The 16,352-nt window shown below is 39.9% G+C and overlaps 1 pseudogene; it reads left to right on the top strand.

The window, feature by feature from the left end:
• The first annotated feature begins 3,748 nt into the window (after positions 1 to 3,748).
• On the top strand, positions 3,749 to 9,993 carry LOC108953950 (annotated as a pseudogene).
• The last annotated feature ends 6,359 nt before the right edge of the window (positions 9,994 to 16,352 follow it).

The raw sequence follows: 16,352 nt of genomic DNA, 5'->3' as shown, positions 1-16,352 counted from the left end.
ACACAACTTTCAGCCCCTTCTATAACAAATACCAGCCTCGGTGAATGCAGGAATGAACCAACTACTAGTAGAACCTGTTTCTATGGAAGAGATCACGCAAGCTATGCAACAATTAGGAGCCCATAAAGCCCCAGGACCGGATGGTATGCATGGTCTCTTCTTCAAAACTCACTGGCTAGACATTTCTTAGGATATTTATACAGAGATACAAGGTTTTTTTAACACGGGCTATCTCAATCCAGCTATGAACAGCACGCTTATCACCCTTATTCCCAAAGTTCCAAATCCAGAAAAGTTGGAACTCTTTCGCCCCATTAGCATGTGTAATTTCGTTTACAAAATTATCTCAAAAGTGTTGACAAATAGATTAAAACCCCGCTACCAACTCTAATTGCTGAAGAGCGAGTGCATTTGTGGAAGGAAGGCTGATACAAGATAATATATTGCTGGTACAGGAAGTTCTTCACAGATTATGAACCCGGGAGAGAAAAAAGAAGTTTCAAGCACTCTTAAAGCTAGATATGTAGAAGGCGTACGATAGGATCGAATGGGATTTTCTTAGTGCATGCCTAACCAAAATGGGCTTCTGCGCACAGTGGGTACATTGGGTGATGCAATGCGTCTCAACTGTTACTTTCAGTGTGAATTTTAATGGGGAATCTCTACCATCTTTCAAGCCTACACGTGGAATCCGACAAGGTGATCCTCTCTCCCCATATCTATTCATATTAGTAGCCAATGTTCTATCCTATATGATGGGTAAAGCAGTTGAAGATGGCACTATTAGAGGAATCTAGCTGAATAGTAGATGTCCCATCCTCTCACATTTACTCTTTGCGGATGACTTAATTTTTTTCCTCCATGGTTCAATCCTAGAGTGTCAAAACTTGGCTACTATTCTACATGAATATTGTTATGCTTCTGGTCAGGCCATCAATCTAAACAAATATGGTATATACTTCAGTAAATGCTGTCCACCAACCTTGAGGCGCAATATGACCAATGAACTGAGAGTTTCAGAAATTGAAAAAACAGGGAAATATCTAGGGATCCCAACGGATTGGGGCTGCTAAAAAAAATACATGTTTGCGTGGATACTTGCAAGGATAAATAGAAAGTTAGAAAGCTGGAAGGAACATTTGTTATCAAAAGCAGGGAAGGAAATTTTGATAAAATCAGTTGTACAGGCCATCCCTCAATATGCCATGGCCATATTCAAGATCCCTGTTTCTATATGCAAAGCTATTGAGAGGAGGATTGCAAGCTTTTGGTGGAAAACAAACAGTAAAAACGCTAGAATTCACTGGAAGAGTTGGGAAGCTTTGAAAATCAGAAAGAAGGAGGGAGGCCTAGGTTTTAAAGACCTAATCGCTTTCAACACAGCTATGTTGGGCAAACAAGCGTGGCGCATCTCACAAAATCCTCGGTCCTTATTGAGCGAGTGATGAAAGGCCTCTATTACCCTCATGGAGACTTACGGAAAGCTGGACATGGATCCCGACCTTCATGGGGTTGGCAAAGTATAACTCGGGGTAGGGATTCTATCAGGCCACACATTATGTACTCAGTTGGGAACGGCAAAAATCTATCAATCAGAGAAGATAAATGGATAACAAGTGGTCCAATTGGAGGTTCAAAGCAACAAAAACGAATCGAAACATGTGGCGGCTCTAATTGAACCCGGAAATAGCAAATGGAAAACCCGGCTGGTGGAGTCGATGTTCGATGATAGAATCGCTAAGGAAATACTTGCTACACCTATTGGAGGGCCAGATTCAACAGACAAACTAGTCTGGATGCATAGCAAATCCGGTATCTACTCAGCGAAAAGTGGCTATCACACAGTCAGAAAACATCCAGCAAGTATAAGCCAAACAACAACCTCATCGCATCACATTAATCCAGATCTATGGAAACAAATTTGGCAAGTAAAAACCCTCCCAAAAATCAGATTTTTTCTCTGGCAAGCTTCTCATAAGGCTCTTCCTACACGGGAAAACTTATATAGAAGAAAGATCGTACCGAATCCCATCTGCCCCATCTGTAGCAAAGAGGCTGAAACCATTGAACATCTTCTTCTACTCTGTCCATGGACAACCCTGATTTGGAGTTCCACACCTCTGCAGATCAAGATATCAAGATATGGGTTAACTCGCTTTGATGATTGGCTCATTAAACTTAAAACCAACCCTCACCATGCGAAGAAGTTCGAACAAGTAGTGGCTATCCTTTGGAGCATTTGGAAGGGGCGAAATATGTTCCTCTTCGAGCGGCGTCCCCTGCACCCGCAGCAGGTTGTGTTTCAGGCGCAAATCCTCCACGACACTCTCAATTCCGTGACCCAACAACAGGAGAAAGAAAGGAGGCTCACCGACAAACCTGATCGATGGCTACCACCGCCCCCTCATATGCTGAAAGTTAACATAAACGCCTCCTTCGCTGAGCCCAACGCCGCGGAAATAGAGACCGGAGGAAAATCACAAAACAGAGCTGCTGTTGCGTGCATTTGCAGGGATTACTGAGGATGTTTGGTGGATGGATTCGCGAAAGTGGTGGAGGCGACATTGCCGGAACAGGGAGAAGCTTTGGCTCTGCTTGAAACCCTAGATCTACTTGCAACCCATGTGGAACTCTCTCTGGAAGTACAAACTGACTGCACTTCACTCGTGCAAGGACTTACAACTTCGACGGAAGTGAACTGGCTAATCCAACCTCTCCTGGACCGGGCCCGAGCGAAAATGCAGACATTCAGGGACATCTCTCTGGCCCACTATGGTCGAACAACAAACCGGCCCGATGATTGGCTTGCAAAGGCCTGCCGGTGTAATTTTCTTCCCCCCAATTGGTTGTTCCACCCCCCGCCTGCTTTTCTAGACTTATTATGCACCGATGCTCTTGATGTAATCGTCTCAAACAGTGACTAAGTAATCAATAGTATATCGTATTTCTCAATCAAAAAAAAAAAAAAAAGAGTGTTGGGAAAAAGGAAACTAAGGAGAAAAAAAAATCTGATACCTTCCTCGTGAAGGAATCCAAACACCGCCATCCTGAAACACCGTCCAAGGCCTCCAATTCTTTACCGCACAAAGCGGACGATTTTGGGGTCTTCTTCGAGGACTTGCTCACGCACCAAGAGGCCTTCTCGACCAACTTCTCCTCCACGCCTCCGCTCCGGAGGACCAGAGTGGACGTCGCACCTGCCAGGCTGGATTTTGGGGTATTTGTGTCGTGCGAGATGACAGACTGGGGAAGGAGAGTGGCTGCCTGGTTCTTTATTTTGAGCTTGATATCGTTTGATAAACACAGGGTTTACATATGTTTTCCCAATGAAAGTAAGTTCTGGAAATAGTGGAAAATTTCTGGGTGGAGATGGTGTCATTCTAAAATGACTGCCATCACTATAACAAGATGCTGGAATATCGTTCATGTATGCTTGTTTTCAGCTACATAGGATCCAATATTTGTTGACTACTTGAAATGCAGTTGCAATTCCTTCTTTACCTATAAGGTTTGTGCAGCCACTCTAAATTTTGAGGACAGATCGGTCAATGTTTATCTTAGTTCAATCAGTTCTGTGAATGAACATTTTTCTTTCTTATTAGTCCCTTCGTGCTGAAATGAAAGCCGAAATGCATTTTCTCCTGACAGTTTCACTCAGACATTGTATCCTGTATGTTTCCAGGTGTCGCTCAGTGAAAATGTCAACATCTTGATGGTGGATCTCCCTTGATGCAACCTTAGATGTCTGATGACTGCGACGACAGAAACAAAGGCGAAAAATGTATATGAAAGATTGGCAACTGGACAAGCAGATTTACGGCATATCTTCTGCATGAAACTCATCCAGGAAAGAGTGGGTGGGCACAAAAAACCTTCTTGAGCAATCCCAGAGTTCTGCCTCCTGGTGCTTCTCAAGATACTTGTATATCGTTTTCTCTGTGTAGGTTGTTTTACTCGATATGCAGGCATTTATTGTTGAAAAAAGAGACATTCTGCTGTCCCTTAGGTACTCACGTGATTTGCGCTTATCAAACACCTTTCGTTGTTTGTGAGTTGGCCTTTACATGTTTCTCCAGTTTTGATACCTTACGAAGGTTTACAACTTCATCATCTGTTGAATGTGGCAAATTTTTTTTCCTTCGAAAGTTATGTTTAACTTTCGACCAACACATGTTTAACTTCATGGGTTTAAGATGCAATTTTCCTTTCAAATCAGACAAGAGTGCTGAGGATGTAACGTTTATCACCCTTAGCATCTTGTCAGCCATTCTCGAATTTGGAATCTTGTCACGAGGGCAATTTTATCATTGAATTTCCAGTCTGACCTTGAATTTTCATAGTCGCAGTTGGAAAATTGTCTTTAAAGATGCTGATTATTTTGTTGCTGCTGCCGCTGCCAAAGGAACTCCCTCTTTGAAACAGGAGAAAAACAAAATTATTTGTCTAATTTTGATATAAGGCTTGGCTCATGGAAGGTCTGAATGCGGATTAACGAGGACTTAAATCTTTCTTGTTTGTTTTTTGGGCCGGACTGTATCTTTTGTTATATATAAAATGGCACAGGAATGCAAAAAGTTTAATTCTACAAGATATTTCGGAAACGGCGATAACTCCATTTGGTATTTTATTTGGTACTTCAATTGAGGAATAGTTGGTGGAAAAAAAAAAATTGAGGAATAGTTATAAATATAAATCAATTATATATATGTCAAATTTAGTTTGTTTAAAAATAATATTTGACAGACAATAATCCCAAAAAATTGTCCATTCGTGTTTACTTTTTTGGCAATATTTTATAATTCCAACTACTTAGTGCTAAATCTTATGCTCACGCAAACACCATTTTGGAACACTTACGATGTTAAATGCAAATTACTTTTTTGGTGCAAAGCTTGCTATTTAGCAAAAAATTAGGAACAAGAAAAGTCCATTGCTCAATTAGAAGTTGACGCTAGCATCGCTTTTGCTGAACCAAAAGAAATTCAATTGGGGAACTTCGGATGTGGGTGGAGTAGTTCAAACGGTCAAAACAGAAGCACGCTATCACGAGTGGGTGTTTGTTTCATCGTTCATACACTTTTTTTTTTTTTTTTTTTTTTTTTTTTTTTTTTTTTTTGCTTTTAGAACCAACTCTTTCGTCCTCTGATAGCAAAGCATCTAAATGACTTCTTATAAAATTAGGGCCAACATGTGATGATGGAGACTCAAATCAACAACCCTATATATATAAAAAAAAAAAGGTGCACATAACCAATGCAGCTTTGTGCAGATTTGTGATTAAAAAACGTGCATTGTTTTTCTATGTATCAGCCCTTTATTCTAGAATGCCATTTTAAACTTAAATTGGACAGTTCACCTGGTCTAACTATATAGACCGGTTGAACCATTGTACCACCAGATGCGCTGGTTCTTGCACCAATATGTTTTTAAAAACAATTGTAATAGAAGCTAAGGTTCATAGATAAACGCTCCCCAACCAGTATGCCGTTTCTCCACATCAGTCTTCCATTTGTCTTTTGGATTTCGATAGTCCTATCATACGTTCAAATGAGCTTATACTAGGGGAGGTTGGGATGGCAGCGGGCGGGTTTGGGATGTATGACGTGATGTATGACATTGTTGGTAACCTGTTTGCTTTTTGAGAGGAAGTCCTATCATACGTTCAAATGAGCTTATACTGGGGCAAGTTGGGATGGCAGCGGGCGGGTTTGGGATGTATGACGTGATGTATGACATTGTTGCTAACCCATTTGCTTTTTGAGAGGAAGTGCTAAAACCGGCCCGAAGAAGTTATTGGGAATCCGAAACTCAATTGATGTCATTCTTTTAAGTATCCAAATAAAATACATATTAATACAAAAATAAAAAAGAATTGCCTATAGAAGTGGTGAATTGCTTAAGATTAATGTTTTTTTTTTAAAGTATGAGTAGTTTGGTTCGGTTTTTTGGGATACTGTCCATCTAGATTCCAAACTCGGCCCAAAGAAAAGGCCATTATAGGGCCCGTTTGTTTCGCGAAAAATGAATGATTTGGAAAATATTTTCTTTAAAATGATAACTTATATTGTTCAAAATAATTAATCAATGAAAAATATTTTCGTTGTAAAATTGTCTAAATATTTTTGTGGACGATAAAAAATATTTTTCTTTCATTTATTTTTGTTAGTGCTACAAATGATTATTTTTAGAAAAATATATTCAAAATCACTCATTTTCTACGAAACAAATGGAGGTAACATCTCTTCCTCCAATTTTCTTTTGTAGTTGTGCGGGTGAGTGCATGAGTTGACAAAATATAGTCTATATTAATTTGGTCTTCTATGGGGAACGAAAGCAAACCAAAGTGAATTGGCACTGAAAAACTCAATTAGCTTGGCTTGGGTTTCAGATTTGTATATAAAATTGTAATAGTATGTTGTCACACTAAAACATAATCTGTTCAACTGCATAAGCAAGATAGGAATCGCGTGTTCTATGTTTGAGAAATTTTCAAATAGGCCCTATTTTCTCGAAAGAGTCATTAGAGTAGACGCATTCTTAGATAAACTTCAGGAGTGGAGTCTTACATCACCGCTGGAAATGGATAACTTTAATCTCAAACCACCCCTAGCTCTTGGCCGGCCAAATCTTCGCATGCTTACAAGCACGTGTGACTCACATGTGACTATGGGACAAAATTCACGTAATTTCGTGAGAGTTACCTTTAGGCCTTATACCATTGATATGTGTTGGTCAAGAGCTAGGTGCTACATGGTGATACGGATTTTGTGGAAGTCACTTCCAAAGCCTTGTACTATTCAAGGGCTAAATACTATATGATGTCGTGAGCTTCATGAGAGCCACCTCTAAGGCCTTAAGATGTGATGTTGTACGAGTTGGACAATAGAATGGACTATTGACATTGTTTTTTTTATAGAGATTAACTAATGGATTTTAACATTGTTATTTGAATTTTGATGGTGAATTTAAATGAGTATTTCTAATTTAGACAAAGTTTTTTTGAAATGAAACAACTTATATGCGATTCACCATGTATCTTATACTTTGAGTTTGGATTATAAAGTTTTGATAAGTTGCTCGATTTACTTATAAGAGATGTATTATTCACTGAGCTGTGGTTGCTCACTCTTCTCATTCCCAATATTTTCAGGTCTCTTGGTTAGTGACCTATAGAGTGAGAGTGATATCGACAGACTTTTGGAGGTTGGATTGGGATGGTTAGAGATTGCATCCTTTGGCTAAAAGAATAGTCGTTTCATCCCCCTTTCTGCTGGGATTCGGGGTGCGAAAGTTCATGCACATGTCGGCCATCTATAAGTATGGTCTCTTTGCAGGATTAGAAGAGTCGCAAACTTGAAGAGAAAAGTGTGGGTCGTCTCATTGTGCCTTGCGGTAGCGACTTTATTGTACTATGTTCGTTGGGTCTACAAGTGGAGAAAACCCAGATGCAATGGAGTTTTGCCTCCAGGTTCAATGGGTTTGCCTCTCCTTGGGGAGACTCTTAAGCTCTTGATTCCAAGCTACTCTCTTGACCTTCATCCGTTCATTAGAAAGAGAGTTCAGAGGTAACATCCTTCCACGCAATGTTTTGTAGATTGCGGGGTCCGTATTAATTTGGTCTTGTGTGGCCTGACTCTTGAAAACCCGATTAGATTGGCTTGGGTTTCAACCTTATTGTGAATATCACGTGTGCGTCAAGTTGTAATGGTATGGTGCTGCACTAAAAGATTATCTGTTCAACTTTATAATTACAAATCGAGTATTCTATGTTTTTAATCTGTCGGGTTCAGTCTGGTTTTTCTACTGGTAACATTCTTTGGTTTCTGAACTACTGGAATTTTTCTATGTTGAGGCCAAACCCATAACGACCTTTCGAACTTCTTTTAAGGTTGAATATAAAAAAATAAATGGATTTTGAGAAGCTTGAACGATGAGAAAGCGCTTGAGTCCATTCTTAAACTCTTTCAACGACGTTTGCTTAATAGAGATTGCCGCAAAGGAAACAGGTTCTCTTGCTTCCTGAAAGAATTAACGTGATAATCAATGTATTCTGTTTTCAGGTATGGGCCAATATTCCGAACCAGTTTAGCAGGTCGGCCAATAATTTTTTCTGTAGACCCTGAATTTAATAATCACATCCTTCAGCAAGAAGGGAGGCTCGTTGAAATGTGGTACTTCGACACCTTTGCCAAGATACTTGCAATGGAGGGCGAATCCCGCCTGAGCAGAGTCGGTCTTGTTCACAAGTACATAAGAAGAATCTTTCTGAATCACTTTGGCTCCGACATCCTCAGAGAAAAGCTGCTTCAGCAAATAGAGGAAGGGGTTGAGAGATGTCTAAGAATGTGGTCTAGCCAACCGTGCATCGAAGTGAAACAAGCTGCTTCTGCTGTAAAACTCTAGTTTGTCCGTTTGGGGCATGTCTTCTTTAAAATTTACAGCATTGAAATTTTTTCAATGAGCTTACAAGTTTAGTTTGTTGAACTAACCTTCTTTTAGATGATGTTCGATTTTGCGGGGAAGCAACTTTTTAGTTATGATGCTGATGAGGCTTCAGCAGACGCTACCAATGAGAGGTTCAACAGGTTCTTAAGAGGTTTCATGGCATTTCCCTTGAATGTCCCTGGTACTGCATACCGTAGGTGCCTAAAGGTAATTAAAAATTGCAACACCTCTCGTGTTTTCTTACATTTTTATCGACGGAAGAAAATCTCAATCGCCATTTCATTTTCCCCTGCAGTTAGGAAATGCCCATAGTGCCAACTTCAACACCTAAATGGTTCAAAAAGATAGTATATCTGAGTTTTTTCTTTAGCCGTAGAGGACTGACAGAATAGGCTTCAAGGAGTAGGAAAGCATGGGCTATGAAGTAGAAAATTAGTTTAAGGCAAACCTTGGAAACAAAAAAAGTTTTGAGCCAAATACATGAATCTTAATCTTTTTGACAATTCATCGTTTCACTCCGGAACACAGGAAATTGATAGATATGCTCAAAGGTATCCCGAGGGAGAGACTCAATTCAGGGAAAACAAGCAATGTGGATTTTCTTGATCGGGCAATTGACAAATGCATGATCAGGAGTTCCCCGACAGAGGATTTCATAGTTCGATGATGTTTGTGGGCATCCTCGCAAGTTCTGAGTCTATTTCAACAATGCTGGCTATGATCTTCAAGCTACTGTCTGAGACCCCAGCAGTCCTAGTAGAATTAAAGGTGAGAGGATTTACTTAACGAGTATGAACTTGCCATATTGTGAAAAATTGAAATTGTTCAATAATGGCGACAATTACATCGTAAGGCCGAGCACAAACTGATCCTTGAAAAGAGAGAGCAGCAAAGTACTGCACTTTGTTGGGATGAATACAAGTCGATGACTTTCACGATGCAGGTGACACAGAATCCCTTCACAAGAATATTTATAATTACGCCTTCTATGCAATCATGTTCCAACATGTAAAAGTACTCTTTGAAAAAAAAAAAAAAAAAAAACACTTCAGGTAATAAATGAAACACTCAGGCTGGCAAATACCGTTCCAGGGGTACTTCAAGAGCATTACAAGATATCCCAGTGAAAGGTGAGTGGTCCCGATGGATGTTCGCACTTTTGAAACTCCAATTAGCAATATACTCTCACAAACTATGCACTTGCAGGATTTACGATCCCAAAAGGGTGGTCGATCATGGTAGTCACGACCGCTCTTCATACCAATCACAATGTGTTTGAGAATCCTCTTGAATTTAACCCTTGGCGCTGGAAGATGCGACACTTGAAAAGCTAGCAGATATTTCTTGAGCTTTCTCTTCAATAAATCTTCATGGACTGAATTTTTTCCGTCTTCTTGGCATATCTTGATGTCCATTGCATATCAGGATCTTGATTCAGGCACAATATCGCAGAACTTCACGCCTTTTGGTGGAGGAATGAGACAATGTGTGGGTGCCGAATACACTCGAGTCTTCTTATGTGCATTTCTTCGAACACATTTTGGATGAAGTCTGGATTTGACTAGAAGATCGCGAGGGTCGCAGCAACAGCATGAATCCCCAGTCACTCGCACCCAACAATTGCGACCGTAGTGAGTTATACTTTCTCCTCGAGGTGCGTGAGAACCTCCCTGATTTGTCAAGGCGAAATTCGTGTGTCAAGTTCTCGAGGGGTCTTCGAACAAAACGAGCCTTGACGTTTTTAGACCAAATTGGTTTGGTCAAAGCTGGGTTGAAAGAGCCCAAAGCCCAATTTTAAAATAAAATAAAATAAAAAAATCAACAATCTGTCATAATTGTATCGATTTAAGATTTTTTATGATATTAATCATTTACTTTCCTATTAACTTTTCTTACCAATAAAACGATAGAGATTGAAATTTGCCAAGAATGAATATCTAAATATAGTAGGAGTAGGTTTGTTTTGCAGAAATAAATAATTAAGATGATCGACTATATTGCTTATATAATAAATAAACAAAAAAAAAGATTTTTCATCCATGAAAACGTTCAAGCGAACATTTTCAAGAAAAATATTTACTAAATCATTTGTTTTTTTGGTAAAATAAACAGACCCTAAAAATAGAATTTTTTTTGGTAACTCTCGCACGTGTTAGAGTTGGTTGGCGAACGTGTGTACTGGCCCAAGTAGTTTGGACTAAGCCCGATCCACAAAGATACAAAGGTGATTTGGGACATCAAAGGCCCCGGCCCAAATGGTCACCGGTCCACTGTCCGGGCTTCGGCCACAATTACAAAAGGATTCAAGCTTTTTCCCTTTGAAGTTTGAACTAATAATGGTCTCTTTCTCTGGTTTCCGCTTCATACATCCGAGACAAATTCTCACCCTCTCATAAATCCACATTTTTTTTTTCTATTTTGTAACCAATTGCTACTTCATATACACAATTTCCTCGTTTTATTTAGATCTTGCAAAGGACCACGATCGAAATTATAACCGCTTCCTAGATGGTGAGCCAATACCTCTAGATGGACGGTGGCAGCTTCACTCTTTCACCGCCCTAATGACGCGAGGAATTGCCTACGTGGCTACTTTACCCGAGCAATAACAAGAATTCCCATGATGCCTATAATGACAATTCACAATAGCCAGATGACCATGCGGAATTGGAATGGCAACAATGGGCTGTTGTCCCTTGCTAAGGTGGCGTTGACACCCCTTTACTCGGCAAAACCCTATCCTAGACACCGAGCAAATCCCAAACGTTTTCACGTAAACTTCTCGGCAATGAATATCCACTATTTGGAAGACATTCAAAATTAAGGTCCTCCCTAATTGTAAGAAGCCGATGGTGCACACATTTAGTGGGGAATAAATTATTCGCCGAATCTGGAGGCGGGACGGGCCTATTAAGGAGGCACCAAGAGAAGCATAACACTCCATGTCCTGGTCCGAAGGAAGCTCAACAGCTAGTACAATAGGGGAGACCAACTGCTCATTCAAGAACGATGCGGAAGGAACCAATGATTACCTACAAGTCATATGCTTGCGGTCGAGTAACCTTTTTGTCTTTTGCTGAATATCTGTGATTTGGGCAATGCGTGCAAGTCAACCTTCCACGATTGACAAACACTAGGGACAGAAGACTTCACGTGAAAGAGTAAAATTGGTGCATCTTCTCCTTTCTATTTGGTAAATTTTGAGTCTCATCAGCATCGAATCAGAAGACAAGCCAAATCAATTTCACATGAGATTGCGTCATGGGCCACTAGATCAGGCCCAAGTAGTGGATGATTAGAGGTTGTGAGGGCCCAATAGAGGGAGGAGATGGGAAAAAAGGGGGGGTAAAAAGTGGGACCCGTGTGCAATCTATAGTGGGGCCACATCTCAACAGAGAGAAATAATCGAATAGGAAAAAGATGTTTTAGACCTATGATGGAGTCCACTTTGTATTAAAGTTGGAACCAAGAAGAAAATTCAATTCTTCAGTAGAAGTAAAAAGTTTCCCTCACTAAAATTATATTTAGGTAATCACTATCCCTCACTAAAATAATATTTAGGCAATCACTAACTTTTTAATTATTTAAATAGATATTATTATTTAGACATTGGGTGATTATAATAAAAAATAGCCCAACTAATGTCATAGATCATGTAATATACGAGTCAAAATCTGATGAATCATTGTTTTTTTAATTATGAAAGTTTTCGAACGATAACTTTTTCTCAATCCGATTAACCTTTGTGTGTGACGAAAAAAGCAGCGCTAAGTGCAAATAAGGGACTTTGCAAAGGTGATTAGAGACATGGCAACATGAATGAGTTGTTCATGCTGTATCAAGGTCATTTCTTTTAGTGGTCAACTTTATGAATGAATCTCTTTGGTAATAATGAAATTAGTTCTCTTACCAAACCTAGTCATTAGTATGACGATCATTTCTTTTAGGGTCTTATTTTGGAACTTTCTTTCGTATAGCTGACCTACGTTAGCTCAACTCCACATCGGGCAATAGATCATCTTATGTCCTTTAACTTGAGCATTTTGGGCTGACGAGCTCAAGTGGCATTGATAAAACTCAATTCTAAACTCGAGATCGTATGCCCGTTATAGGCTCAAGTAATTCCATTAAAGAGATCTTAGCTTGGCGGAATTGACCTATCCTCTGCTTGCACTGTAATCAGTTCTTGTGCACGCACTTGGCGTGTCCAATTACTTTTTAGATGATATTGTAAATTAAATGTGTTAAAGTTATTGATGATATATTTTTAGTAATATAATAAGAATCATCGTATGTATGCAGCAGTATATGCTGAAGATGGAAATAATGATGATATTGTCCCTAATTCCTATCGGCCCTTGTGGTAGATCAGGCCAAAAGCGGGTTATATTTGCATAGAAAGAAAGCGGAAGGTTACTCAATGAATGAATATAATGTGCAGCGAAGGCAACTTTGGAAATCAATTAATGAGAGAAAATGGTATGTTGACTTGAATCTATCGACATAGACAAAGACGAATGTTTGAATAGCAACAACGAACTTGAATAGGAATAAGTAATTGTAATGTCATAAGATAAATGCATGTGTAGGATCAATCTCGACTTATTATAAGTATTGTTTTGTTTATTAAAATCACTATTTGGTTAGGTTTCATCTGGTTTGGTATCAATTAACCGAAATTATCCCAATCAAACATGAAAATGGTAGACCCCTTAATTGAATGTATTGATTTGACTCAGATAGGTTCAGTTCGGTTTATTGGGACTAGGGGAGCTTGAGCCAATGCATTTAGTGGCTTTAATTGAGCAAAATGACTATTAACTACATATGATTTAATTTCATATTAACTTAACCCTATTATCTTTCAATAGTTTTTTTTTTTTTGACAGAAACCAACTAATATATTGATCATAAAGGGACTTTACACCCTGCAGCTATAGCATCTGTATACACTAAATCCAGCAGTACAGACGGGGAGGAGAAGTTCTAGTTGAGGGCCGGGTTAGCTAATTGGGCTTTCGCAGCCCAGTCAGCGACTAGGTTAGAAGAGCGTCAACAGTGACGCGGACGGAGGTGAGAGAAGGTGGATAGCCAAAAGAAAAGCTCGTCTATCACAGGTCGCAGCTCCCATGGCGGCGAACTTGTGCCGTGCGCTATCTCAACAAGCTGAAGGCAGTCAGAGTCGAGTTCTAGTGGTACTTCTTGAAGGCCTTGTCGGTGAAGATGTTGGAGGGTGAGATTGAGCGCTTGGAGTTCTGATTCAAAAGGTGAGTTCGCTGGGAAACTTCGTAAAAAGACATCTGTGAGACGACCTTGATCATCTCTACAAATACAGGCCATGGAGCCTTCAGGTTTACCCGGTCGATAACTACCATCAATATTACACTTCAGGGCACCCTTTTCTGGAGGTCGCCACAGTTGATTCGGAGTAAGAGGATCCAGTCGAGATCGTGGTTGGGGGGGCAGGAACAGAGAGCTTGTAAGATCTGGTTTGTGCCATGGTCGTATCGACTACAAGGGAAGGGTTTGGATTCTGGTTTCTAAAGACAAAATTATTTCTATTCCACCAGATCTGCCAAAGTAAATTTGCAACAACCTCCACACTAGGTGAGTGATCAAGTAAAATCACCTTTTCCGTTAACCACGAGTCGATACTGGAAGCTGTGGTAGCTAAAACAGGTTGTCTCGGGTTGCAAGGGCTTTCTGGCAGACTGACCAGAGGAAAATCCGGAGTTTGGGGACAGTCTTCATCGACCAGATGTGTTGCTAGAGAGGATGCAAATTCCGGTAAGATGTCGGGGCACTTGAAACTTGAGGCTTGCTTTTTGACTACATAATTGAATGGTAGTTACTTTTGACAGTATACATACCAGTAGATGTGGCTGACCAAATTAGTTTGTCCTCCGAGTAAAGAGGTCTAATTGGGATAGAAAGAATTTCTGTAGCAACCTTATCTTCAAAGAATCTGTAAATCACTGATATATTCCAGTTCTGGTGAGTCGGGTCAATAATATCTGCCACTTTAACTGGCTCTTCTCTAGCTGGAGGTCCATAGATAATTCCCATCGGTAACCAATGATCACCACGAATTCGGATATGATTTCCATTCCCAACAGACAAGAATAGATTCGGTAAAAGAGCATCCTTGCCTCTAAGAAGGCTTTGCCATCCCCAAGATGGTCGAGTTCCTCTGGCAGCTGATAAGAAATCGGTCGAGTGAAAATACAAACCTTTAAAAAGAGCTCCCCATAACGAATTAGGATGGTTTAGCAGTCGCCAAGCCTGTTTTCCCAGCACTGCTGTATTCAAAGTAAGAATGTCACGAAATCCCAATCCTCCTTCCTTCTTTCTGCTTTTCAAAACATCCCATGTTCTCCAATGCACTCCTCCCTTATTCTGATTAGTTCTCCACCAAAATCGGGCAATACACTTCTCAAGAGATGAACAAATAGAGATAGGCAACTGAAATATAGTCATCGCATACTGTGGGATAACCTGTATAACAAATTTAATAAGGATTTCCTTACCTCCCTTGGAAATGAATTTCTCTTTCCATCCCTCAAGTTTGGCATTAGCTCTTCCTATGATCCAAGAGAACACCTCCTTCTTTGATCTTCCCCAATCGGATGGCAAGCCTAAATATTTTCCAGTCCTTTGTAAAATCGGAATCCGAAGTTCTGTAGCCATATTCTGCTGTAAAGAGGTAGGACAGTTTTTTGAAAATGTGAGGCCTAATTTGTTTCGGTTAATCAACTGCCCTGTAGCCACACAATATAAATTTAAAATATTGGCTAAGTTGTGACATTCGGAGATAGTTCCCGTTAAAAAGAAGATGGCGTCGTCAGCGAAAAATAAGTGTGACAATGTAGGATACCATCTATTCAACCGAAGACCTTTAAGATGTCCTATACTGACTGCATGAGTGATTAAATTTGACAAAACATCAACCAACAGAATAAAAAGATAAGGTGATAAGGGATCACCCTGTCTTAGTCCTCTAGAGGGATAGAAATAGGGTAATTGTTCTCCATTAAATTTCACACTTAGAGATGAAGTTGTTACGCACAGCATGATCCACCCTACCCATCTTGGTTGAAAACCTAGTTTTAGGAGGTAATCACGTAAGAAATCCCATTCTACTCTGTCATAGGCCTTTTTCATATCTGTTTTGAGAATTGCATGAAACTTGCTAGTGTGCTGCCGTATTCGAAACTGATGAAGAACTTCTTGGACAATAAGGATATTGTCTTGAATCTGCCTGTCTTTAACAAATGCTAATTGTTCCTTAGAAATCAGAATAGGCAATAAGGATTTGAGACGATTAGCAAGCACCTTAGAGATAACTTTGTATGCATAGTTGCACAAACTGATGGGCCGAAATTGCTCCAGTTTTTCAGGTTGAGATGTTTTGGGAATGAAGGTAAGAACCATCTGATTTAGACCTGGAGGCATTTCCCCATATAGCATAAAATTCTGCACTAATAAGAACAGGCTGTCTTTGATTGTTTCCCAATGTTCTTGATAAAATAAACCGGTTAAGCCATCCGGTCCTGGAGCTTTGGTAGCTCCCATTTGAAAAGTGGCTTGCCGAACCTCCTCCATAGTAAGTGAAGCTATCAGGTTGGTATTCATCTCGGGAGTGACGATTGTCTTGCATTGGTCAAGTAATGGTTGATAGTTTCGATAACCTCCAGAAGTATATAACTTAGTGAAAAATGAGAGTGTCATGTCTTGGAGAGTTGGGATATCACGTACCCACTGCTGATTATCATTCTGCAGCATAGTAATTCGATTACGTTGTCGGCGCTGAATTGTTGATGCATGGAAGAAACGAGTATTTTTGTCGCCCCATTTGAGCCATTTAATTCTGGAACGTAAGGCCCAATACTATTCTTCTTGTTGCCAAG

Source organism: Eucalyptus grandis, chromosome 7 (assembly GCF_016545825.1).
Source record: "Eucalyptus grandis isolate ANBG69807.140 chromosome 7, ASM1654582v1, whole genome shotgun sequence".
Lineage (NCBI taxonomy): Eukaryota > Viridiplantae > Streptophyta > Magnoliopsida > Myrtales > Myrtaceae > Eucalyptus > Eucalyptus grandis.
This window is presented reverse-complemented; position numbering and strand designations above follow the sequence as displayed.